The 27,287-nt window shown below is 38.9% G+C and overlaps 1 long non-coding RNA gene across 3 annotated transcripts in view; it reads left to right on the top strand.

Moving 5' to 3' along the window:
* Positions 1–27,287, top strand: part of LOC142317136 (uncharacterized) — a 265,001-nt gene that overhangs the window by 177,258 nt on the left and 60,456 nt on the right. For 2 of the 3 annotated variants that reach the window (XR_012754671.1, XR_012754669.1), the window contains one exon: positions 11,193–11,634. This is a non-coding gene — a long non-coding RNA (uncharacterized LOC142317136). Of the gene's footprint in view, positions 1–11,192; positions 11,635–11,824; positions 15,565–27,287 lie in introns of those variants that run through there. The other variant, XR_012754670.1, reaches the window with a different exon arrangement.

Raw genomic sequence — 27,287 nt, 5'->3', positions numbered from 1 at the left:
ATGGATGGAGCCATGTACCATAAAATCCTGAGTGACAACCTCCTTCCCTCTGCCAGGACATTAAAAATGGGTCATGGCTATTTCAAAGAGTTAGGAGAGAAGCTGAAGTTCAGGACCTCCAAAGTAGTGTTTTCAGAAATTTTGGTATCGCCACCAGCATCACTATAAACACAGCAGGATCTTAGGTATTTACCTTAAAGATCTAAAAAAAATAAGAGAAGGAAAGAAGGGTTTAGGTTCACAGAAAACCAGGCTGACTTCACTTTCAGATACAGTCTCTACAGTATGGATGTGCTATATATCAGTGTGGTGGGGAGTAGAGGAAAGAGGCAGATGTACTAAAGTAAAGAATAATTAGAAGGATCAAGGAATTTTTAATCTAACACCTGCTTATGGGAGGGTTGTTGAGCAAAATATGAGATCGATAAAGCAAACAAAGAATGGGATAAAGTAGGGATTAATGAGCAAGTACAGGGGTCAGGAACTAGAAGGGAAAGTAGGGAGTTTACCGTGTTTCCCCAAAACTAAAGCAAGCTTTACACGCTACGATATTGCTAGCAATTGCTAGCAATATCGTACGCAAAAGCACCCGCCCCCGTCGTGCATGCGATTTCGTGTGATCGCTGCCGCAGCGAACATCATCGCTACGGCAGCATCACACGCACTCACCTGGTCGTCGTCGTCGCTGTGACTGCCGAACAATCCCTCCCTCAAGGGGGAGGGACGCTCGGAATCACAGCGACGTCACCGCGACGTCACTAAGCGGCAGGCCAATCAAAGCGGAGGGGCCAAGATGAGCGGGAAGTAACATCCTGCCCATCTTCTTCCTTCTGCATTGCGGCCGGCGGCAAGTAAGGAGACGTTCCTCGCTCCTGCAGTGTCACACACCTCGATGATAAAACATTAACGATATCGTAGCGTGTAAAGCCCCCTTAAGACCTACCCACAAAATAAAACATACCCCGAATATAAGCCTCATATACGCTGGTGTTAGGGGGAGAAAACTTCCTAATTTCTCAGGGTTTCACCCTCATAGGTACCTCAGCAGTTGTATTCCAAGGTTCAGATTGTTTAGGGGCCTTTGATGACTTCACGATCATCTGGCCAAAGGTCTCTTTATTGCAGGAGTCTAAAGGAAATGAAGAAAAGACAGGCTGGTATGCAGGACTGATATTAGGGAAAAGGGAAAGTAAAGTGGGCAATTTCACAGGGCCCCCTTTCTGCTAGGGGCCTTAGCATTTATATCCTGATGATAACACTGCTTCAGAACCTTTGTGACATCACGTTATGTGACTAGGTTGCCACCAAAAGGTCTCTTACTTGCAGGAATTCAAAGCTGAAGATCAGATAGGCTAGTATGTATGTGCAGTGTGTGTATGTTTGGATGGATGGTTGGATGGATGGATGGATAGATACATGTGTTACACATAGGGTTTGGATAGCTATGTTGATGATCCAGAATGTAACATGACTATATTTGTATAAATATTGATTTTTTTTCGCATTTAAAGATTTTTTTTTATTTTAAGAAAAGCCAAAAATCAACACAATATGGGAGACATGGTTTTGTGACAAAAATGTAGAGTTATAATAAATTCATAAAGGTCCGGAAAGTCAAAAAAGCAAGAGGAGTATGCATTTTTTATCATTTCAACTTAAGAAATGTGCATTTTTTTATCATTTCAACTTAAGACCTGTGCTTAATGAGGACACTTGAGGGAGCTTTGAGAGTTTATAGTCAGTATGGATAAATATCCGTGGGACTGGCCACAATGCTAAGCTATTATTTGGAGTTTGCAATAAGCCTTTAAATTTTGCATCATTTAGAAAGGTAGTAAATAATTAGAGGGTCACAATATGGTGGATTTAAACTATTTCCCCTCTCAATTGGATTATCAACTAATCAGAGATGATAAAATTTGATGGATCCATTCCTGTGAGATAGACGACTGTAATATTAAAAGTTTCAAATCAATAGTTAAAGGGTTTGTCCTGTCTAAAGTGATAAATCTCTAGTCACTCTATGTTACTGCAGACTAGAATCCTACCAGGGCACACAATGTGCACTGTGAGGATTCACTGGTTTCTGAGCAGGGAATGGTGATCACATGACCGTAAATGTGTGCTATACATGTTCCTGGCCAGAACTCAGCTAGTGGTTGCAGACTCGCTCAATTCAAGTGTATTAAGCGAGGCCACGCAAAATAGTCAGATGGGCCCACTCCATATACTTGTAGAGATCAAGGCCGCGCCCACTAGTTGGGTCTGGGAACATGCATTTCTCACAATTACTGTCACGTTACCACCATTATCGGCTCAGAAACTGTCAAATCCTTGCAGTGCACAATGTGTGCTCTGGGAGGATTCATAAATCTGCAGGCACATATAGTGACACATAGAGTATTCCCAGACTTATCACTTTAGACCAGACAACCCCTTTAACAAAACATTACAAAAAGGAAATATAAAAATGTTGTACCTGGCAGGCTACTACTAGGTGTCACAGGGACTCAGGTATAAAACTACTCCTGAGTGCAATAAATCAGAAGCTTACTAGAGGTCGGAAACACAGCGCAGGGATAGTCAAACTGAAAGGGTCAATGCTAGGATATCACGTCAGTACCAGGAAGGAAACAAGCTGAAGTCAAGAGAACTGCTGTTTGCTGTACGTTGGCTGGTTATCAAAAATAAGGAAGACCCCATGCCATTTTTTTAAATTATTTCTTTATTTTTTAATTATTAGCTTGAACAAAGCTAAAAACACTTAGTGCCACATGAAAAGCATCATGCCCCTAGGTCTGACATAAGACAAGATGTCACTATGTGGCCAACCAATAACAATAATACCAGTAGCCAACATGGCTATAGCATTACTGTGTATGGCAGGCAATCCCCAAATGTTTATTGTCTGAATAAATGTCACAAAACATGTGGGATGGGAACTCAAACATGGTGGTCGTGCACTTGTGATAATCAAATAACAAGCGTTTCAAGAACCTCAATGCTCGATTGAGTATCTAGCAGTGGAGAGCATGCTTGCTCAACATTAGAAGATAAGTGCAAATCTGAATGTTGTCATGTGGCTGGTGTGAGACATTTTGACTTTGCAAAGGCATTTTAAACTCAAGTACATGACACAACAGCTTTGTACCAAAGCTTCAGAAGCAGGGACTAGGTGACACTATATGCACATTCATAAAAAATCTGGTTAAGGAACAGGAAACAAAGAATTGTTCTAAATGATACATTCTCTATAAGGGGTTAAATCAGCAGTGTGGTACAGCACAGATTAGCGTTAGGGCCAATTCTTTTTAACCTTTTCCCTAACGACTATAGATGAGCTGATTTTCTTTAATTCAAATTCGCCTATGTTCTCTAAATGTCACCCAAAATTTGATTAGCGACAAATACATTTATGCAAATCTCAATATTGGATAGAAAGTTATTGTTTGGAAAATACACATGAGTAGAGGAGAAAGAGAAGACCCCACTGATCATAAAAGTTTACCCTCTATAGGTGAAAGAGAGGAACCCACTGAATATAGGAGCTAACACGCTACAGAAGAGAGAGAATTTGTGACTCTAGAAATGGAAACAATGACTGTTAAAACCAAATACGGGCATTTGTGCATTATAGATGGGCTAAAAAATTTTATACACCTTCCCACTTGCTTATTTCCCCTCTTTCTCTAAACCCTTTCTCTTCTTTGATTAACAGCTCTGGCTTCATAGAGCCAGAGAATAGTGGAGATAGTAGGAAATCAAGCTAATGGTATGGTGTATGTGAATGATTGTCCCAGTCATGATAAACATGCCTGTACTTGGTTTGAACTGTCACTCTTTGCTGACAGAAACCCTATATTGACCTTGTGGCTGGGACTGTCAGTAAGGTATCAGTCTTTGCTTATGAATAAATTAGAGTGTAATTGAATTGTATTATAATTTTATAAAGTTCCAGATACTTCAAAATGGAGATTTTTGTAATTCGCTTTTGCCACTGACAGCTATTTGTCTTTACAGTCATGGATAGTCAAAAAGAAAAATTAAACTATACTTATACTTACAGTACTGTGTACATCTCTGGCCTCTCCACTTTTCACCATCACCCGTCCGGTCCTTGTATCTTCTGATCCCCTCATTGAGCACTGAAATCCCGGACTCTCACATTAAGCTGAGAATTCTGGTTGTGATAAGACATGGGACCGATTTGCACATGTGCCCAAAAGATCCCCAAGAATTCAACACTAGTGGCAGAGATCAGAAGATGTGATTAGCACCGGACAAGTGACGGTGAAGAGGACAGGCAAGAGAAGTGAGCGGTAAGGCGAGTACAGGGATTTTATGTATTTTCTTCATGTTATAAGAGACCACAGAGCAGAATAAGGAGCACTAAATTTGTGGAGGATAACTTATCGGTGATTCAAATTTACAGTTAAAATTTGAGTGAATAGGAGAATTAAAATTTAGAATTTTGCCTGATTACTCATCTATATTGATTGGCTATTTAAAGCAAGCCAACAACCAGGATTTTGCTATATGAAGTAAAGGCACTAGGACGCTGAATCTAAACATACCTTTTGTTGAAAGATCAGATACTTAGTTATATCTTTAATCAAAATTTCAGAAATGCACTGCACTTTGATTGATGTGTGCTTTCGGGGTGGGCCTTTCTGGGTCAGGTCCTCAGTGGATTTTCATCCTCCTGCATTTTGTATTGCACATGAATAGCAGCAATGGCGGCATAGTAGAAGATTTAAATAAAGAAAAGGGGGCGTGCAATACAAGACACATGAGGAGGAATATACACCGAGGACATGACTTACAAAAGCCCGCCCCGGTGCACACATCAATCAAAGTGCAGGGAATTTATGCAACTTTGATTAAAGATATTTCAGCAACCAAGCATTAGATTTTTCAAAAAAAGGTACGCTTGGATTCAGCAACCCAGTGCTAAAATGGCACTGCCTTTATTTCATACAGCCGAATCCTGGTGGATGGTTCTCTTTAAAAAATGTACTTGCATAGGAGAATATTCTACTACAGATTTTGACCAAATTCCCTACTGAAAACATGCACTAAATATGGCACAAATGCAACCAGCTTTATTTTAGGTTCAGTGAGTACCGTACATATATCTTCTTCCATTTATATTTTAAATTACATTTAAATTGTTGTGTTTTTCTACGTTTCTTTGTCCTAAGCCAGAGAAGTGGCCTACTGAATTACTAATGGATATGGTTAACAATTAAGCCAGGTAGCGGAGTTAGAATTAAAAAAATTATACAACCTTATCTTTAGACATGGTGTGAACATTCTAATTTCCAAGTTGCTACATTTGAGTTTTCTTTGTTAGAAATGGTTAGTGCATTGACGGACTGATGGCATCAATATGTAAACTATGCGTCAGGGTAGGTGGAAAACATTTGTAAATGTTAAACAATAAAGATGAGTGAATGAAATTCACTTGGAATTTCACCCCCAAAAATAGGCAGTTTCTGTGCACTACTTGTATAGGAACAACAAAAAACTTTACTTTACCAGGCTCAGAGAACAGTGGGAAGAAAGCTTATGAAGCATAAGAGTAAATTGGCATTTACTTAAAGGGGTTGTCCGATACCTAAAATATAATTTCTAAATATCCAATCTTACACCATAAGCACTCTTCTAATTTTCTTTAATAAGCAATACCCTATACTTCTCGCTATCCAAATTTTCATAAGATGCATACTGACTACTTTGCTTTGTATGAAAGTGTCATATCTACAGCGTTGTCCCATGAAAACATATAAAAAAGGTTTACAAAAATGTGAGGGCTGTACTCACATTTCTGATATGCTGCAGAAGCAGAGTGCAAGGACTGCACTTACTTCCCCCACAGCGTCCATCATCCAGAAACCAGGACGTCTTCTTAGGGGGTGGTGTTGCAAGAGACTAGTAAGGAACTGCTGCACTACCCCTTGTGACGTCGCATTCCATGAGGGGTAATGGACACTAGGGAAAGTGAGTACAGCCGCCTGTGAAATCACTTTGGGACTCCTTTTAAGCGAAATATCACATGAAATATAGTAAAAACACATTTAGGGAATTGCTAGATTGGAAGAAGCATACAGACAAATTACTAAAGTGGTTAGGGTGATAATTATAAAATACATTTTAGGTGCCGGTTGGACCACTCTTTTAAGTTAGAAGAGTGCATGATGAGGTCTGGTGCATGTTTGTGATAAGTCAACAGAGCAAAACACTTAGGGGTACTTTGCACGTTGCGACATCACTACAGCGATATCGTCGGGGTCAAATCGAAAGTGATGCACATCCGACGCTGGTAATGACGTCGCAACGTGAAAAGCCTAGATGCGCCGATAAACGATCGCAAAAGCGTCGAAAATTGGTGATCTGTGTAGCGTCGGTCATTTTCATAATGTCGCACCAATAGGATGATACGATGTTGTTCCTCGTTCCTGCGGCAGCACACATCGCTGTGTGTGAAGCCGCAGGAGCGAGGAACATCTCCTTACCTGCCTCCACCGGCTATGCGGAAGGAAGGAGATGGGTGGGATGTTTATGTCCCGCTCATCTCCGCCCCTCCACTTCTATTGGCATCCTGTCGTGTGACGTCGCTGTGACGCCGCACGACCCGCCCCCTTAGGAAGGAGAAGGTTTGCCTGCCAGAGCGACGTCGCAGGGCAGGTAAGTGCGTGTGAAGCTGCCGTAGCGATAATGTTCGCTACGGCAGCTATCACAAGATATCGCATGTGCGACTGGGGCGGGTACTATCACGCTCGGCATCGCTAGCTGATGCTAGCAATGTCGCAACGTGCAAAGTACCCCTTAGAGACAGAATTGCCTTTCTGTTATAGTTTCCTCCTTGCAAATAAACTTTTTAACATTAAATCTGCTTTCTAGAAATAATACAAAATAGATAAAATGCACACTTAATTTTATATCTGAATGAAATAATAAAAAATGTATAAAGTTCGTTGACATGCATGAAGAAGTTTGTTCTTTTTTTTTTTTTGCTATATTTGCTCTCTAAAGTTCTCTGTTTAGCATTGTATGCGGTTTATTTGCCCTCTAGTTGTGAAGATGCCCTGTATACATATCTTTATGCAGCAAGTGAATTATAACAGATGTTAATTATTTAGAATTTCTTAATTAAAGGGGTAATATTACTGACAATCAATGGATGAGAACACAGAATACAATATTCAAATGTCTATAAGAAATATGATTAGTGTTCTTTAATATCTTGAATATAATAAAGGTAAATTAGTTTTAATAGCGTACTCTCATCTACCACATATGAATAACCAATTTGTAATTAACAAAGCTGTAGCTCTGATTAATTTCAGGTAATGATTTTCTTATACACAAGAGGAAAAAGGACATTTTTATTATAATTAGACTCTGAATGCCAAGGTCATGATCAATAGAAGTTAAAAGACCATTTAAAAAGGTTTGCATAAAGAATTTATTAAGGCAAACAATTTTTCAATAACTTTAAATGTCATAATATACAACAATATATATTTCAACTTTTGTTAATACCATTGCGTGTGATACATCGCCTCTATAGTTTGCATTCTGTATGATTTGTGAAGGGGAATCCGTTTTAGCTTTCATAATATAAATAACATAATAATTAGATGCCATTTGAACTAATTGAAATTACTTTGCAATTCATTTTTATTGACTGGTTGTTAAATGAGAGAAATTTATAATCATCTTACTTCAATGTTGTTCTAAAATCTTATCATCATTTTCTTAATTTCATATCTTAAGACTCATCTGTAGTTTGAAATGCCTGGACTTTGTTCATGAGGATTAAACAATCTATCCATGAAATTACTTTATTGCTATGAAACAAATATACATTTTTAATTCCTCTTATGATTCCTTTTTTCTATTGGGACATCAAACATCCCCCTTGTGTATAAGTATGTTATGCTAAAGTACCAAGCAGGGATGGTGTGATGGTGTGATATTGGGGGTTATGTACCATTTTGTGTGGGTTCATGCTCTGGGCGTGGTGGTCTGTCTATTCGATATATTGTTTGTTCTGTTAGGTCAGGTTATATCCCCTTGTAGTGCTTCTGTCACTAGGTCTAGGGGAGGGGGCCTGGGATCCACCTAAACTCTCTGTTTATCTGGGAGATTAGTTAGTCTGTTTGAGAACTTCAAGAGTGAAGCAGGAAGATTCATCCTCTGTGGACAAAAGCTGTGGCTCCCCTGAAAGATCTGGACAATTATTGCTTACTGGACTATATTCGTGTTTCTGGATTTTTTTTACCCTTTGTATGGTGGATTATGTTCCGGACCATTTAATTTGCTTGGAATAAATGTTTTTTAGATTGCTCATCCATCTCTCACTCTGTTTATTGTGTAATATAGGAAAAAGGACCCCATCACAGATGGTATAAGTAGTAGGTGGAATAACCAATCACTTAGTACAACTTTTGAGAGTAGAGAACAATTTATAAATCTTCTTTTTAAGACACTGTTATTTTTCTGCTCACCTAATTTGAACATAAATGGTTTTACTTTGTATATAAGAAATTACAGGATTTTCCTGAGTATATAAGAACCATTTAAATAATTACAAAGGATTTCAGCCCCTTTTTCCCTACAAACTTTTCTTAACCCATCTACAACTAATAATGTGCTTTCTTTGCCTTTAATGCGGGCCCGCACGCCGAGCCCGTATCTTTCTCTACAGATGAAAGCTGAATCATGCAGTCTTCATCTCACTCTAACAGCTGTGGGTTGAGAAGTGCTGTTAAATGCTGCTTTCAATCTCTGACAGCAGCAATGAATGCACTCTGGCAAGGAGACGAGCTGTTCTGAGCCTTCATTGGCATGCCCACAACACGATCCCAGGACATCGATGAGTTATCATGAAAGACAGGGTTCAGCTGATGGCCTCTGTGTCTGTCATCTCTGTACTCCTATAAAAACAAGTCTGTGGCAGGTGGTCATAGAAAACTATGATTCCATCTATATACAGCAATGCTGTGGCATTGCTGTATACAGAACAAGTGATAAGACTAATGCAGTTTCAGGTCCCTTAAGAGGACTAGTAAATATAGTACGAAGATAAAAAAAAGTATTTTAAAAAATATGAAAAAAAAATAGAAAAGTTTAAATTTTGCCACATTAAAAATTAAAAAAATGAAACTCACATTTTTGGTATTGCTGCTTTAAAAAAGTTTGATCAAAGAAAATATGAAGTAAAATAATTCAATGACATAAAAACAGAAAAAATGTAATAACAGGCAATCAAAATATCCTTATATATCGAATAATAATATTAATATCAACATCAACAAGCAATCGGGGAGCAAAAAAGCAAGTGCTCACAGCTCCATATACCAAAAATTCAAACCATTACGGCTAGAGATGAACAAACCCGAGGTTCGGTGTTCAGCATTTGCACTTTTATTAAAAAACTCAGTTCAGGGTCTGAGTTTGGGTGCTTTACGCACAAACACCACTCTTGCAAGCATCGCTGTGCTCAGGTACGCTCAGTGTACAGCCCAGTGCGAGACACTTGCAGTGTTTGACGGCGCATGCTGGAGGTAACATCAGCTGTAAGGTGAACAAAAAAATGGAAAAACCTCTCCCACCTGCCAACGGAAATGCTCTGTTTATGGCTGGCTACATGTGGGCGGAGAACCGAACTGTCCAATTAGTGACATTCATTGGGGTCAGGTCAAGTTCGAGTCCCAAACCAAACTTAATTTAAAGTTCTGCTGACAATGCTGAACTGAATTTCCATGGGTCTGCTTATCTCTCATTACGGCTTGCTAAATGTCGTGAAACAAGCAAGATTTTAAAAAAACTAAAAAAATTATGTCAGAATTATTATTCACCACTTTTAGAAAAACAAAGCTATACATGTTTGGTATCTACATAATGGTACTGAACTGGAGAATCATACTGACAAATTCTGCTGTAAATAAAAAAAGGCAAAAAACAATTGCTGAATTTCCCTTTTTTTGCTTTTTTGCCATACTTAGATTTTTTTTACTGCTTACCAATACATCATGCTCATCCCACAAAAATAAGATTTCACACAGCTATTTTGACAGAAAAATGAAAAAGGTTTGGCTCTTGGAAAAAGGGGAGGGAAAAAATGAAAGTTCAAAAATGAAAAATTGCCCCGCCCTTAAGGGGTTAATTTGTTTCTATTCATATACAAAACAAACCTGAAATATTCTGATTTTTACATTTACCAATGAAGAACACACACTAGTGTGACAAATCTTGTATTTAGAAATTCTTAGGGGTACTTTGCACACTGCGACATCACAAGCTGATGCTGCGATGCCAAGCGCGATAGTCCCCGCCCCCGTCGCAGCAGCGATATCATTGTGATAGCTGCCGTAGCGAACATTATCGCTACGGCAGCTTCACATGCACTCACCTGTCGTGCGACGTCGCTCTGGCCGGCGAACCGCCTCCTTATTAAGGGCGAGGGTCGTGCGGCGTCACTGCGACGTCACACGGCAGGCGGCCAATAGGAGCGGAGGGGCAGAGATGAGCGGGATTGTAAACATCCCGCCCACCTCCTTCCTTCCGCATAGCCGACGCGAGCTTTGATGACGCAGGTAGGAGATGTTCCTCGCTCCTGCGACTTCACACACAGCGATGTGTGCTGCCACAGGAACGAAGAACAGCATCGGACCGTCGACGCTACACCGATGATACGATTATGACGTTTTTGCTCTCGTTAATCGTATCATCTAGGATTTACACACTACGATGTCGAGAGCGACGCAGGAAGTGCGTCACTTTCGACATGACCCCACCGACATCGCACCTGCGATGTTGTAGTGTGCAAAGCCCGCCTAATAAGCTTGGCTGTTCAAACTTGACCGTAGTCAGTAAATTTCTTGTCTCCTGTTTCTCTGGGAAAATATACAAATAACCTATTAGACCTTATTAGTTAATAATATATCCTTTATGCTTCAATCATACTAACAAAAGTTTTGATTAAAAAAAAAGTAGTTTACATGTTATGTATTGAGATAAGCAAATTGACTTATGAATGTTCCTCCAAATTCTGAAACTTATGAATTTAATTATTAGAGATACAATTTGCATGAATCCAATAAAACAACAGTAGGCTGGCCAGCATATTACTGCTATCGCTCATCTTTATTCATTCTGATAGGTTTTTTTCCATTCTTTTCCAGCTGGGTCTTCCTTTGATCCAAGGTGCCATCACAAACTAAGCCCTGGCCATCAAATGGAGCACAATGCACATCAATTACTTAAGTCACATCCTATTTGACCATGTGGGACCTCCTTAATTCAGCACATGATTGCTGGGACATACTGTAAAAAGAAGCAGTGCCCTCCAGAAGGGAAAACCACAGGAAGACTGTACGAGAAAGGACGAGGAGCCTATGAAAAGAAGAAAGAGGAGTATGTTGCAATACCTATGGAAAGCCTTTATACCTGAAGCCGTATTTCAGATTCTAACCTTTGAAAAGGCGTCTAAATAAAAACACGGATAATATCATAAAATGTTATTCACTAAACAGTATTAAAAGAAAAAGATCCGGCCATCACAATTGCAATGTTTGAGATTTTTCCATTACCCCATTGAACAAAGTACACGGAAGAGGAAAAAAGGTAACAATGTTTTGAAGTTTTGACTTTAAGGCTTCATATCTCACCATCCACTACAACTTCGAAAATATCTTCATTTTATACATAATCATATTCACTATCCCATACACAAATTATTAGTTATGCAAATTTTTGTAATGCATTGTTACTGTTTTTCTCCTGATCATGGAAAAATCTTTTTCTCTCTGTATAGTCCAAATTGCAACCTGTTTTAACATTCTCTACTAGCTCAATGTTATTACGTTGACTCTCAAGTGAAAGGTCACTACTTTGAATTGAGGAGCAGGCATGCAGAAGATTTGCCAAGAAAAGAAAAACAGCATTATCCAGTTCATCGATGGCGGTCTCTCAGTCAAGAAAATTGCCAAACTGCATCATTGGAATGCCATGACACTTGAAGAAAATGAAATGAAGTCTGCACCTTACATTCAAAAGCCATGAGGAGGACAGTCAGACAAAATATTGCAGTCAAAAAGTCGGCTCATCACAAGGACTATCAGTTCTGCTGCAGCAAACAAGGCAGAGGAGACAGCTCATATGCTTCATAAGCACCATGAGATGAAGGTTACAAAAATCTGGAATTGTTTCCTGAAAAAAGTGAAGAAGCCTCGACTTCAAGATCATTATAAGAAGTTTTGTTTTGAGTTTGCAAAAAATGTACAATACATATACAGTAGAACATGAGTAATGGATGATTTGTAATGATGACAGTCATTAGACTATACCCTGAATAACATGGTTAGGAGGAATCAGCGGCACATCCATCTGAGTAAAAACATAATTTATTCAAAATTCCATAAAAAGAAAGTCAACGTGGTGTAAAATTACAAAGCCTTATGCTTATCTAACGCCAACAGCACCATTTATCATACAATAGAAAGCGGAAGTATTGATTAACCCTTTATATGCACCACAACCAATCACAAAAAACATATCAAAAGTCCAATGAAAAAAACATATAAGAAAAAAATACCTAAAAAAATATATATATATATATATATAACGAGAAATAATGAATACATATAAGGATAAATTAAATAACAAAAAACGAAATTCAGCTAAAATAATTTAATATAATCAAAAAACAACTAATGTTACAAAAACAACTTAATACATCAGAACCAAGTAATTTTTAAAATTCACACCATATGGAAATTAAGTGTTAAGTTTTAGTATCCAATATGCTTTTCTAAGTACAACTTAGACTTAATAGTAAAGCAGATGCCTTCAGATGAGGAAAATTCAGACTTCTTAACGGCAAAACAGCACACAGTACAGCAACTATCTAGTATAAAAGGCTAGTACAGACCAGTCTTGTATAGGAAGCCAAGTCTGATTAGAGGCAGGCATGTGATAAAGGCTAAGTGATAGCAAAGTGTTCTACTTCTGTGGGCCACTATTATGCAATTATCCTTTATTATATGCCTCAAACTAACATCTTGATTAAAGAGGTTGTCAGACCCCAAAAATACAAAAAAAATGTTTTACGCTAATCTGTGCTGTATTGTAATATATAATATCCCTATAAATTTAGTTTTTTGTTTCTACCTTTCATTCCTTCTGAATTTTACTTCATTCCCTGCAGTCAAATTATTTACCTGTGCCTCAGCCAAACTTGATATCTCTCTGTGCTTGTTTGCCTAACCTCACAGCCAGAGCTGGCATTGCCCAACCTCGATGTCCAGCCCCGCCCTCTGCACACACATTGGCTGACAGTAATCTACCCTAGCCCTGTATCATCTCTCCAGAATTGAAAGTAGTGTGGAAAGCAGCGCAATCAATGTACTATACACCATACCACAGGGGTATGGCGCTTCCCATTATCCCTGAAATATGAGTACTGTGAAGGGAAAAGTCTATAGGGATGTGTGTATATCTACATATACACCTTATAAAAACCTCAACGTACATGCCTCAGCTGCTGCAGAACTTCATAATACACTTCAGCTGCTGCAGAACTTCAAAATTCATATGTCAACACTGCTAAACCTCGTAATACACACTTCAGCTCCTGCAGAACCTAATTCTATAGTGGTGTGCAAAAGTGTAAATATGCGTTTGTATATATCTACATGAATAACTCATAACCTCATAATACACCTCTACTGCTGCAGAACCTCACAATACAAGACTCAGCTGCTGTAGAACCTCATAATTCACATCTCAGTTGCTGCAGAACCTTATAATTCCCACCTCAGCTCCTCCTCTTCCTGGTGCAGGTAGCAAGCAAATCTGTTAGAGAGAAGTACAGAGGGAGAGAGTCCAACCCTAGCAGCTGCTGAAGCCCATGTGGATTGGTGAGTGGATTTCTCCCTCCCTGCCTGGACACAAAAGTCAGCACTGATATTACACTTGAATCTCCCTGCATTACCGTTCCGGCATTCACAGATGATCTCTGTACAAGAGGAAGATTGAAGAGTAATCTCAGTGCCGACTCCTGTACACAGGATGTCAGTGCTGACACAGCTGATAGGAATGACACTCGGTAATTCACAGTACTTGCTGTGAATATACTGAGGGTGTCCATCCTCCTCACAGCTGATTGAAAAGCTCACTCTAATCAGCATTCTTAGACCTGCCTGCATCCCCTAGCCCAGTGCTGTGTGGCACTTACACAGTGCAATGCCAGCAGGAGCAAGGTGCACTGCGCAGGTGGTGGGATCGTTTCCAGCATTTGCGCTGTAGATGCAGAGCGGAGGAGGGCGGCCTGTTGGAGAGTTGGTTTAGCATCCAGCTGTAATGTTACGACCAGACTCCAGACAGGAAAACACTAGTCTTAGGCTATGTGCGCACTTTGCGTCGAGGTAGTTCTAAACGCATCCTCTGGCAGAAATTGCTTTTACCAAAGTTGCTTTTGGCCACAGAAACACGATAAAAACGGGTGCGTATTTATCGTGTTTTAGCTGCGCTTTTAGCGCTTTTTACATGCTTTTTCAATGCTTAAACTCAGATGCGTTTTGAACATAAAGACCCTGCTAAATAAAGTTTAAACATACAAACACTATGAAACATTATGAAAAAAGGAATAAAAATAGAAAACAAATATAATTATTTATATCAAAATGAAAAAAAGTAATATTTAATATAATTATAGCAGTTTTATACTATTTATGGCTAAAATAACAATAAATTAAGATTTTTTATCAATTTAATTGTCAGACTATGTGTGTGTGTGTAAAGGGTCATATCATTCCATTATTTTGATGTCATAAATGCATGTTTTCTGCACCTAAAAAGCATGAAATTTTGATGTTGCTTGCTTTTTGCTACTTCTCATTGACTTCAATGTTTGGAAAGCGCTGCCCAAATGGCAAAAACAAAAAACAATTGACATGCTGCTTCTTTGAATGCTGAGTTTTTGCCCACAATTATGCAAATTAAACGCAGCGTCTTGAACAGCAAAGTGTGCACAAGAAATCCCCATTTCCCATACACTTTGCTGGAAAATCTAAACTCAAGCATTTTGGCATGAAAACGCTGCAGTTCAAAACGCAGCTGAAACGCAGGTAAAAACGCAAAGTGCGCACATATCCTTAGTGTGAGCTGCTCCTCAGGAGAAAGCTGCTCACATCACCAAGTTTTGTATCAAGGTAACTGTGCAGGATGCTGACAGGGCGTAAATTACAAATTATTAGCATTCTGCAGCCTAGTTCCAAACACAAATTATATAAAAAGCCCAGACAACCCCTTCAAGTAATGGTAAACACCTGAGTATAATTCTTTTTACATCATTAAATTGGCAACTATAGGAGGTGGAAAAACTATGGAGGAAGAAGTCTTATTTGTGTTTGATTTTTTTAGCAACCTTAATTGCAGTCTGATCTGAAAGAATAGAATCCTTGGATTTGATTATAACTTTATTGAAAGTGTACTGAATAATACTTTTTTGTATCCTCTATTCTGAAGCATTTCAATGATGACAGCACACTTACTTAGGCCAGAGTCACACTTGCGAGAGACTGGTGCGAGTCTCACATCGCATCACCTGGCATGGCTTGCTGCCCTCCGGACAGGAGCATCTCAGCTGCATAGAAATACATGCAGCCGACCCGCTCCTGTCAGGAGACTGTGTGGCCATGGCAGGTGATGCGATGCAAGACTCGCGCAAGTGTGACTCTGGCCTTAGGAAGGCTTGATCAAAAGAGCATGTATGTCGAGCTCTGAGGCATTCTTCATAAGGAATGGCATGAGTAGTTTGAACAGGGTGTGTTACAAGATGTTTTCTTTTTATGTAATGATGTCCAATACCCTGTCCAGTATTACCATTGAAGCAAAAATCCAAAAAAGACATGTGACTGTCCAGAATGCTACCAAACACTCTGTGTACATGTACAAGTGGGATACTTCCCATTTTTCATTTTTTGACATATATAACATGCAATCCCTGAAAGAGGTTTATGGCAGAGGAAAGATGCACTTAGAAAATTTTAAATATTTTGGGTTTTTTTTAAGTATGTTGTTTTTGCAATACTAGAGGGTTTTTTTTGCATATATTAAATAAATGTATCTTAATTTTACTATTTGTAATTTAACAAATCCATATATGTATTAATTATTTCTTGTTATACATGTATATTTATTTTTTCAGGTATTTTTTCTGATATGTTTTTTCATTGGACTTTCATTATGTTTTTTGTAATTGGTTGCAGTGGATATAAAGAGTTAATCCATACTTCTTGCTTTGATCCTATGATTAATGGCATTGCTGGCACTACAAAAGCATAAGGCTTTGTAATTTTTGTCTACATGGACTTACCTTTCATGGAAGTTTGAATAAATCATGTTTTCACTCGGATGGATGACCTGCCTCCCATCCATGTTATTCTTGTGGTTGTACATGGACAGCTGGACTTGGCACCCTCCCTGTGATTACTGGATGCTTTGAAAATTCTTATTTAACTGGCGTGGTAAGCTCAACCTTTTTTTTGTTTGTCTTGGAACTATATTCTAACGTCTTTTGAGAGGGGCGGCATATAAGTTTGACACATAAATAAAATAAATAAATGGGTCTGAAAAAAACAAGGGAAAAAAGAGCTAATAGATGAAGAAATTGAAGGAACTGTTAATTTTGGGGGAGGAAGCTTGAGGATCTGTGGTTATTACACAACCAAAGGTGTTGGATACTTGAATAAGGTTGATGGTGGTCTCAAAGGTGAGCTATATGTGCGCATCCTACTAGATGAGTTACTTCATCCACTTAAGTACTATGGGTATGAAAAGGACAACAGTGTTCCAGAAGGACAATGACCAGAAGCATATGTCAAGATTAATGAAGAAATGGTTCAATGACAATGAAGTAGAGATGCTGGATTAGCTCCCACAGATCCCATACCTCAACACACACGAACACTTGTGGACAGAGTTAACAAAAAAGCTGTATACATACCCGAGTTCGCCAGTATGCACCAACATTGGGAATGTGTCGAAGACACCGAAGATCAGTTTTGGGTTGACATGCTTGAATCTGATTGAGAACATGCCCAGAAGGATTTAGACAGTGTTAAAAGCTGAATGTGGATGTACAAAATACTAATCAAATAATACAAATTAAAATTTAGAATTTTAGGAGCAAAATAATAACAGTGCAGTAACAGGACAAGAATCTGCTTAACTTATTTTATGCTAACTAGTTGCAAGTCAAATTTATGTATGAGATAACAAAGATGATTTTTTATCAAATGAAGGTAGTCTCACATTTCCGGCTGTATTGGATAGTATGTATAGAGCCTGAAATTCAAAAGCTCAAAATGTTTTTACCATTTTGCTTGTCATACAGCCTGATATGTAGGCTGAATTTCACCAAAGAATTAAATCTAAGTGCATACAGATAGGAGATTGAAAATATGTTATTTTAATAGAGAGAGCTCTGTAAAAAAAACAAATCATGGTCCAGATTACTGACTGTGACTTGGCCAATTGTGAGGCTACATTATTAGTATTTAATATACAGTTCCTACTAATATGTTACAGACAGGAACATTAGTAAACCCATTATACATCAAATGTCTTGCTTATACAATATACAACGCTTGGCAAAAATTATGGAATCACCTGTCTCTGAGAATGTTCATTCAGTTGTTTACTGTTGTTTAAAAAAAGCAGATCACAGACATGGCACAAAACTAAAGTCATTTCAAATGGCAACTTTCTGGCTTTAAGAAACACTGAAAAAAATCATGAAAACATAATGTGCTAGACAGTAACGGTTACATTTCAAGACCAAACAGGGGGGGAAAAAAATATGAAATCACTCAATTATGAGGAAACAAATTAAGGAATCATGAAAAACAAACAAACAAAAGAACACTCCAATACATCACTAGTAGTTTGTTGCACCACCTCTGGCTTCAGTAACAGCTTGCAGTCTCTTAGGCATGGACTTAATGAGTGACAAACAGTATTCATCATCAATATGGCTCCAACTTTCTCTGATTGCTGTTGCCAGATCAGCTTTGCAGGTTGGAGCCTTGTTATGGACCATTTTCTTCAACTTCCACCAAAGATTTTCAATTGAATTGAGATCCGTACTATTTACAGGCCATGTCATTGACTTTATGTGCCTTCTTTCAAGGAATGTTTTCACAGTTTTTGCTCTATGGCAGGATGCATTATCATCTTGATAAATTATTTCATCATCCCCAAACATCCTTTCACATGATGAAATAAGAAAAGTGTCAAAAATGTCAATGTAAACTTGGGCATTTAATGAAGATGTAATGACAGCCATTTCCCCATTGCCTTTACCTGACATGCAGCCCCATATCATCAATGACTGTGGAAATTTACATGGTCTCTTCAGGCAGTCATCTTTACATTGTTTAGCTTTTCTGTATGTAAAACCCATTTCCTTTAGGCAGTTTCTTATAGTTCGGTCACAGACATTGACTCCAGTTTCCTCCCATTCGCTCATTTGTTTTGTTGTGCATTTCTTGATTTAGAGACATATTGCTTTAAATTTTCTGTCTTGATGCTTTGATGTCTTCCTTGGTCTACCAGTAGGTTTGCCTTTAACAACCTTCTCATGTTGTTTCTTTTTGGTCCAGATTTTAGACACAGCTGACTGTGAACAACCAACATCTTTTGCAACATTGCGTGATTTACCCTCTTTTAAGAGATTGATAAGCCTCTCCTTTATTTCAATTGACATCTCCTGTGTTGGAGCTATAAATCATGTCAGTCCTCTTGGTGCAACAGCTCTCCAAGGTGTGAGCACTCCATTTTAGTTGCAGTCTAACGAGCAGATGTTATGTGATGCAGCTATTAGTTTTAGGAATTAAAATTTGCAAGGTGATTCCATAATTTTTTCCCTCTTAATTGACTGATTCCATAATTCCCCCCCCTGTTTGTTCTTGAAAATTAACCATTACTTGCTAGCATTTTGTTTTCATGATTGTTTTCTTAGTGTTTCGTGAAGCCATAAAGTTGCCATTTGAAATGACTTTCATTTGGTGCCATGTCTGTGATCTTCTTTTTTACACAAAAGTAAATGAATGAACATCCTCAGAGCCAGGTGATTCCATAATTTTTGCCAGGGGTTGTACAATGTTTTTTTTAACATTCCAATTTTTTTATAAAATTAATTTTAATGATATGATACATTTTATCTACATGACTTGCCTTAATTTATATTATGTATTGTGATCTCACCCTTTTGTTGCTCCACCCCACCTTTATGTTTAATTTTTAGCCTGATGAAGGAGAGCAGATCCCAAAATGTCTAACCTTTCAAGACAATGTATCAATAAATTTGTATCCTTTACCTTATTCAACTGACCTACAGTGCCTACAAGTAGTATTCAACCCCCTGCAGATTTAGCAGGTTTGATAAGATGCAAATAAGTTAGAGCCTGCAAACTTCAAACAAGAGCAGGATTTATTAACAGATGCATAAATCTTACAAACCAACAAGTTATGTTGCTCAGTTAAATTTTAATAAATTTTCAACATAAAAGTGTGGGTCAATTATTATTCAACCCCTAGGTTTAATATTTTGTGGAATAACCCTTGTTTGCAATTACAGCTAATAATCGTCTTTTATAAGACCTGATCAGGCCGGCACAGGTTTCTGGAGTTATCTTGGCCCACTCCTCCATGCAGATCTTCTCCAAGTTATCTAGGTTCTTTGGGTGTCTCATGTGGACTTTAATCTTGAGCTCCTTCCACAAGTTTTCAATTGGGTTAAGGTCAGGAGACTGACTAGGCCACTGCAACACCTTGATTTTTTCCCTCTTAAACCAGGCCTTGGTTTTCTTGGCTGTGTGCTTTGGGTCGTTGTCTTGTTGGAAGATGAAATGATGACCCATCTTAAGATCCTTGATGGAGGAGCGGAGGTTCTTGACCAAAATCTCCAGGTAGGCCGTGCTATCCATCTTCCCATGGATGCGGACCAGATGGCCAGGCCCCTTGGCTGAAAAACAGCCCCACAGCATGATGCTGCCACCACCATGCTTGACTGTAGGGATGGTATTCTTGGGGTCGTATGCAGTGCCATCCAGTCTCCAAATGTCACGTGTGTGGTTGGCACCAAAGATCTCGATCTTGGTCTCATCAGACCAGAGAACCTTGAACCAGTCTGTCTCAGAGTCCTCCAAGTGATCATGAGCAAACTGTAGACGAGCCTTGACATGACGCTTTGAAAGTAAAGGTACCTTACGGGCTCGTCTGGAACGGAGACCATTGCGGTGGAGTACGTTACTTATGGTATTGACTGAAACCAATGTCCCCACTGCCATGAGATCTTCCCGGAGCTCCTTCCTTGTTGTCCTTGGGTTAGCCTTGACTCTTCGGACAAGCCTGGCCTCGGCACGGGTGGAAACTTTCAAAGGCTGTCCAGGCCGTGGAAGGCTAACAGTAGTTCCATAAGCCTTCCACTTCCGGATGATGCTCCCAACCGTGGAGACAGGTAGGCCCAACTCCTTGGAAAGGGTTTTGTACCCCTTGCCAGCCTTGTGACCCTCCACGATCTTGTCTCTGATGGCCTTGGAATGCTCCTTTGTCTTTCCCATGTTGACCAAGTATGAGTGCTGTTCACAAGTTTGGGGAGGGTCTTAATTAGTCAGAAAAGGCTGGAAAAAGAGATAATTAATCCAAACATGTGAAGCTCATTGTTCTTTGTGCCTGAAATACTTCTTAATACTTTAGGGGGGGGGGAACCAAACAGAATTCTGGTGGTTTGAGGGGTTGAATAATAAATGACCCTCTGAATAAACTTTTCACAATTTAAAAAAAAAAAAAGAAATAACATTCTTTTTTGCTGCAGTGCATTTCACACTTCCAGTTTCATCTACAGTCCAAATGTCACAATGCCAAGTTAATTCCGAATGTGTAAACCTGCTAAATCTGCAGGGGGTTGAATACTACTTGTAGGCACTGTACATTCAGCTGGAGTGATTACACCATGTAAAGTGACTTTTTTCTACTCATTCAATTCTGGCATTGGTGGGATAGTCTTTTAACCATTTTTGAGCTTCAACACTTTAACTTTCTTACTTTAGTGAAAATAATATATGCTTTCTTCAATTTTATTTCTCTGATACAATATGTAGGCTTGATACTGCTCTGTAGATGTGAAGTATGAAAGAACCATGAGAAAACCATGGATTGGAATTGCACTGTTGTAGCTAAAAGATGGTCAAAATCACTGGATTGTAGATGACGGTGCTTTATTCAATGCTTTTCAAAGTGATAACCCCACTTCTTCATCAGGAAGTGCACTGAACTCAAATTCTAGAAATTTAGAACGAATGCTTGTGTTTGCAAGCCTTTTTTACTAATCCAATTTCACTAACATACACACTACACCTATCCGATGAACTATGATTTTTTTTTAGACTTTTTGGATATGTGTCCATCTAACATTTCTTGTTCAATCCTATGAGACCTCAGTGTGTTACATCTTTTCACTGCAAATGGAAGCTTTGCACTATTGCAAATCAATTCTATGCAAATCAATTTTTTGGGAAAATGTGTCAAAGCTGCTGTATTTGAATTTCAAAAGAGTTGATCATCTCAGATATCTACTATTGGCTTCACTGTATATACTGTACTAGATTTGTTTGAAAAGAGTAATCAAGAATCATGAATAAATGAATTTTCTCTGTAGCTCACATAATAGGAGTGATTCTATTAATAATATCATATTAATGTATTATAATTTATTTAATTCACCTAGATTTATTGCAAACTAGATCCAATTTATCCACTATTTCTTTTTTTCTTACAAATTAATTTCCACTTCTCTTTAAAAGTATATACAGTATATCCTCTAAATGAGTGTTGCAACAAATGTAACGTTTTAGTTAGGTACAGTTGTGCTCATAAAATGCCTGTGGCCGTAAGATGATGTTGCAATTATTTTTTTTTACAATACTCTTACAGTCTATGAAGAGTAAAATAGTGCATAGCTAAATACAATGAAGTCACTGCTATTCTCTATGTTATCTTATAATTGTATTTGCAATCCCATGTTTGATGTGTCAGTTTTTTTAAAATGTATTAATCGTATTATGATTTGTCTTTGATGTGATTAAAAGGCTTCAATGGCAATGCAGAGTCACATCTGAGTGTAAACTGCATAGAAAAAGAGACTTACAAGACTAATAAATCAAATACTATAAACTAGTAGTATAGATTATATGTGATTATTTGCATAACCTTGATTTTGTTATATAATTGATTTAAAATAATAAAAATTACAACTATGTCTGTTTCTGACTTTTCCAAATGGAAAACCTAAGCACGATTCAATATCACTAAATGTGTCTCCTTACAATTGAGAGAATAAAACATAGAACACATTGCATATTGCACATTACATATTTATCAAAGAAAGTGTGCCTGTTTTCTTCAGGTGCCGAAAGCATGAAAAAAAACATTTCAATTCAAAATATTTAAAAACTATTTGAGCCAAAAAGAACACTACTTTTTGACATGTTTGATACTTTGTTCCTGAAAGCTCGAAAGTGGGCAAGGCTGTCTAAGGCCTCCGTCACACATCCGTGCCTCCAGTCCGTGTTTGCCATTTTTTGCACGTACCGGAGACACGTGCTTATGTTGAATCATTTATTTTCATGTTAAAAGCCGCACATCCGTATTTTTGCATGGAGCGTGTGTACATTCCATGCATGCATGTGTCCGTTTATAAAAAGCGCTGACATGTCCGTGTTGCTCCGTGATCACGTACTCATGGACCCATTACATCCTATGGGTCCGTATTGTCACGTACGTAATACGGATGATGTCCATGTCCTATCCGTGCAGTCCGTGTCCGTGTGGCTCAAATCAAGTTTGTTACAATTTTAAATGTTTGCAGGTGGCCAAGGTACCCTACAAAATCCAACATAAAAATCCTAAGGCCTCCATGGATAATGGCATGGTTGTAGTATATATCCAAACACATTGGATATCCAAGTAAAAAGACCAGCAGGTTAATTAATTGTGGATAATTATAAGAATGTGATAATCAAATCCACCTATGTGTCATTATTCCCAACAAATAATCATTAACTTCATTTGATGAAGATGTGAAAAACGGACAAGATACGGAAAGCATACAGAAGAGACACTGACGTATTACACGCACAGAAAAACGGAAACACATACACACGTACACGCGCAATGAACACGGACCCTACACGGAGAGGAAAAACGGACTCCAAAAACGGAATACGGACTACAAAAATGGACATCATCACATGTACGGTTTTTTCACGTGAGTGTGGCAGAGGCCTAAGTTGTAGGGCTCGTTCAAAAAACCATACCATATGGATGTATGCTGTCCAAGTAAATATCAGACATTGTACTGACCATAATAACTCATTAGTGATGTTCAGACCTACTGTCAGTGTGAAAAGAAATCACAGCATGCCCTATTCTTTTCCATATCTTGTATGAGACAAACCTGTACAGGTCTATGGGTGAGCCCACCCATCCCCGCAAAAAAGTTGGATTCCATATGGTTTATGCATATTAGATCTCTTTTTTTATGGATACGTTGCCATTTGTGATAAACAACCATACTCGACACTCGTAACAGATAATGGAAGTCTGTGGGGAACTCCAGCATTTTTCTGTAAAATCTTATGTAAAAATGCTAGAATTCTCATTACCATTACTAACGCGGCAAATATAGCATTAAAAAACAAATAAATACTGGCAAGAAATGGTTATTTGGATAAAGACTCTTCCACAATTCCCATTCACCAATTTATTTCTTCAAAATAAATCCTGGCAGTTCCGATGTAATCTAAAGTGTAATGTCCCATGACTTCCATCAATTCCTATAGAGCTTTTTTCCTGAGAAAGAGACTCTAACAGGTCACTCCCGGGCAGTGACATACGCAGAATTTCTCATAAGCATGATAAATTCCAGGTCTGCTGATAACCAGCAGTGACCTATGGAGCCATGTTCAGAGAATGTTTTCAGAATGAGGTTTCATGGGTTTCTCCCGGTTAGCGGTAGGTATGGAATATCTCACAAGCTGTGATCTCTGTGCACCACACTTGTGATTTCTAATTGTCTTTGCTGTAATAGGGATTGCAGTTTTGTGGCCAAACAGCATTAAAAAAATGCATTAAAAACATGATGAAAATGCACTGTGTCCACACAGCCTTAGCATTCTTGCAAAAACACAACAGTTTCCCATTTCATTCAAGCAAAATAAACAATCATGTTCATTAGGTTTATAAAAACTCATTGCTGTTGCTGGGACTGTAGAATCAGCCTTTTAATTTGCAACAAACTCATTAAAAATGTTGTAAAAAAACACTGCAAAAATGCAATGTCTGAACATAACTTCAATAGCTGTCCACCACTCACCGTATTTTCCCATCACCAATGGCTACAGTAAATGACAGTATAGGACAGGGATGTCATACTCAAATACACAGGGGACCAAAATTAAAAAAAATGGACAAAGTCACTGGCCAACCTAGGCCCCACATAGTCATCCATACAGAAAAAAGGGCCCCACATAGTCCTCCATACAGATTAATGTATCCCACATAGATCTCAAAACAAAATAATGTACCCCACATAGTCGTCTATAAAGAATATTATGCCCCGCATACCACTCCAAACTGGATAATGGGTCCCACATAGTCCTCCATACAAAATAAAGGGTCCTACATACAGAATAATAGGCCCTACTTAGCCCTACAAACAAAATAATAGTCGCTGACCAACTTACCTTCGACATAGCCTTTCATGCAGATTAATGTGCCCCATATAATCTCCATACAGAATAGCCTCGTGGATAAAATAATTCTGCCTCTGGTCAGATTTGACCCAAGGGGAAGAGTATGACATATGTGATATGCATTTTTATTGTGCTCATGAAGCAAGCACAGTTTCACCTGCCCTACTATCTTGACATGTACATGCAACATCAGCAGCACATCCACTTCCCTGTCCCTTTCTACATGCCTGATATACAGTGCCTACAAGTAGTATTCAACCCCCTGCAGATTTAGCAGGTTTACATATTCGGAATTAACTTGGCATTGTGACATTTGGACTGTAGATCAGCCTGGAAGTGTGAAATGCACTGCAGCAAAAAAGAATGTTATTTATTTTTTTTTTTTTTTTTTTAAATTGTGAAAAGTTTATTCAGAGGGTCATTTATTATTCAACCACAAGAATTCTGTTTGGTTCCCCTAAAGTATTAAGAAGTATTTCAGGCACAAAGAACAATGAGCTTCACATGCTTGGATTAATTATCTCTTTTTCCAGCCTTTTCTGACTAATTAAGACCCTCCCCAAACTTGTGAACAGCACACATACTTGGTCAACATGGGAAAGACAAAGGAGCATTGCAAGGCCATCAGAGACGAGATCGTGGAGGGTCACAAGGCTGGCAAGGGGTACAAAACCCTTTCCAAGGAGTTGGGCCTACCTGTCTCCACTGTTGGGAGCATCATCCGGAAGTGGAAGGCTTATGGAACTACTGTTAGCCTTCCACGGCCTGGACAGCCTTTGAAAGTTTCCACCCGTGCCGAGGCCAGGCTTGTCCGAAGAGTCAAGGCTAACCCAAGGACAACAAGGAAGGAGCTTCGGGAAGATCTCATGGCAGTGCGGACATTGGTTTCAGTCAATACCATAAGTAACGTACTCCACCGCAATGGTCTCCGTTCCAGACAAGCCCGTAAGGTACCTTTACTTTCAAAGTGTCATGTCAAGGCTCGTCTACAGTTTGCTCATGATCACTTGGAGGACTCTGAGACAGACTGGTTCAAGGTTCTCTGGTCTGATGAGACCAAGATCGAGATCTTTGGTGCCAACCACACACGTGATGTTTGGAAAATGGATGGCACTGCATACGACCCCAAGAATACCATCCCTACAGTCAAGCATGGTGGTGGCAGCATCATGCTGTGGGGCTGTTTCTCAGCCAAGGGGCCTGGCCATCTGGTCTGCATACATGGGAAGATGGATAGCACGGCCTACCTGGAGATTTTGGCCAAGAACCTCCGCTCCTCCATCAAGGATCTTAAGATGGGTCGTCATTTCATTTTCCAAAAAGACAATGACCAAAAGCACACAACCAAGAAAACCAAGGCCTTGTTCAAGAGGGAAAAAATCAAGGTGTTGCAGTGGCCTAGTCAGTCTCCTGACCTTAATCCAATTGAAAACTTGTGGAAGGAGCTCAAGATTAAAGTCCACATGAGACACCCAAAGAACCTAGATAACTTGGAGAAGATCTGCATGGAGGAGTGGGCCAAGATAACTCCAGAGACCTGTGCCGGCCTGATCAGCTCTTATAAAAGATGATTATTAGCTGTAATTGCAAACAAGGGTTATTTCACAAAATATTAAACCTAGGGGTTGAATAATAATTGACCCACACTTTCATGTTGAAAATGTATTAAAATTTAACTGAGCAACATAACTTGTTGGTTTGTAAGATTTATGCATCTGTTAATAAATCCTGCTCTTGTTTGAAGTTTGCAGGCTCTAACTTATTTGCATCCTATCAAACCTGCTAAATCTGCAGGGGGTTGAATACTACTTGTAGGCACTGTATAATAAATTACAGAGGCAGCTAACATTAGTAATAATAGGTAAACTGGTAAGTATCTGCAGTAATTTCGAGGTCTGACTAATATGACTATGTGGCACAGGTGATTTTGATGTGATCCCAGTTTGTGTAAGGAAGTGTCATTACACCTGGAGAAATAGTGAGGACTGTGGAAAAAATACAAAGGGACAGCCGCTGCATCAGTTTGTGGAAATCATCAGTGTCCACAAGACAAAATGCCAACATTTTCAGGAAAAGCAATCTGGAAATGCGGCCATTTATTGTTTGGCCCGTGGGTGTGTGGTAGCACTTGCACTCCAAGGCCTGGGTTAGAGATAGTTGAAACTGTGCTGGGACAAGAAAATGAACATGGTTTGCTGATGAGATTGCAAATGTGCAAAGACAGTATCAGGCTGGCATCCGCGCCAGCATCCTGGACAGAGGGTTGACCAGCACATAGCACATGTGAGGAGGCAGTGGGGCGATGCAAAGAGAATGACTGTGGACCCAGTGTGTGATGAATCTGTCCCATATTGTTTAGTGTTCCTCTGCCTCTGTTGTTCCTGCTGTGTGTCTTCCTCCTTTTTACTCATTGGCTGTGCAAAGTACTATGACTTCTGCCATCAGCGTTGTCTGATGGAA

This window comes from Anomaloglossus baeobatrachus, chromosome 6 (assembly GCF_048569485.1).
Source record: "Anomaloglossus baeobatrachus isolate aAnoBae1 chromosome 6, aAnoBae1.hap1, whole genome shotgun sequence".
In the NCBI taxonomy this organism is placed as follows: domain Eukaryota; kingdom Metazoa; phylum Chordata; class Amphibia; order Anura; family Aromobatidae; genus Anomaloglossus; species Anomaloglossus baeobatrachus.
This window is presented reverse-complemented; position numbering and strand designations above follow the sequence as displayed.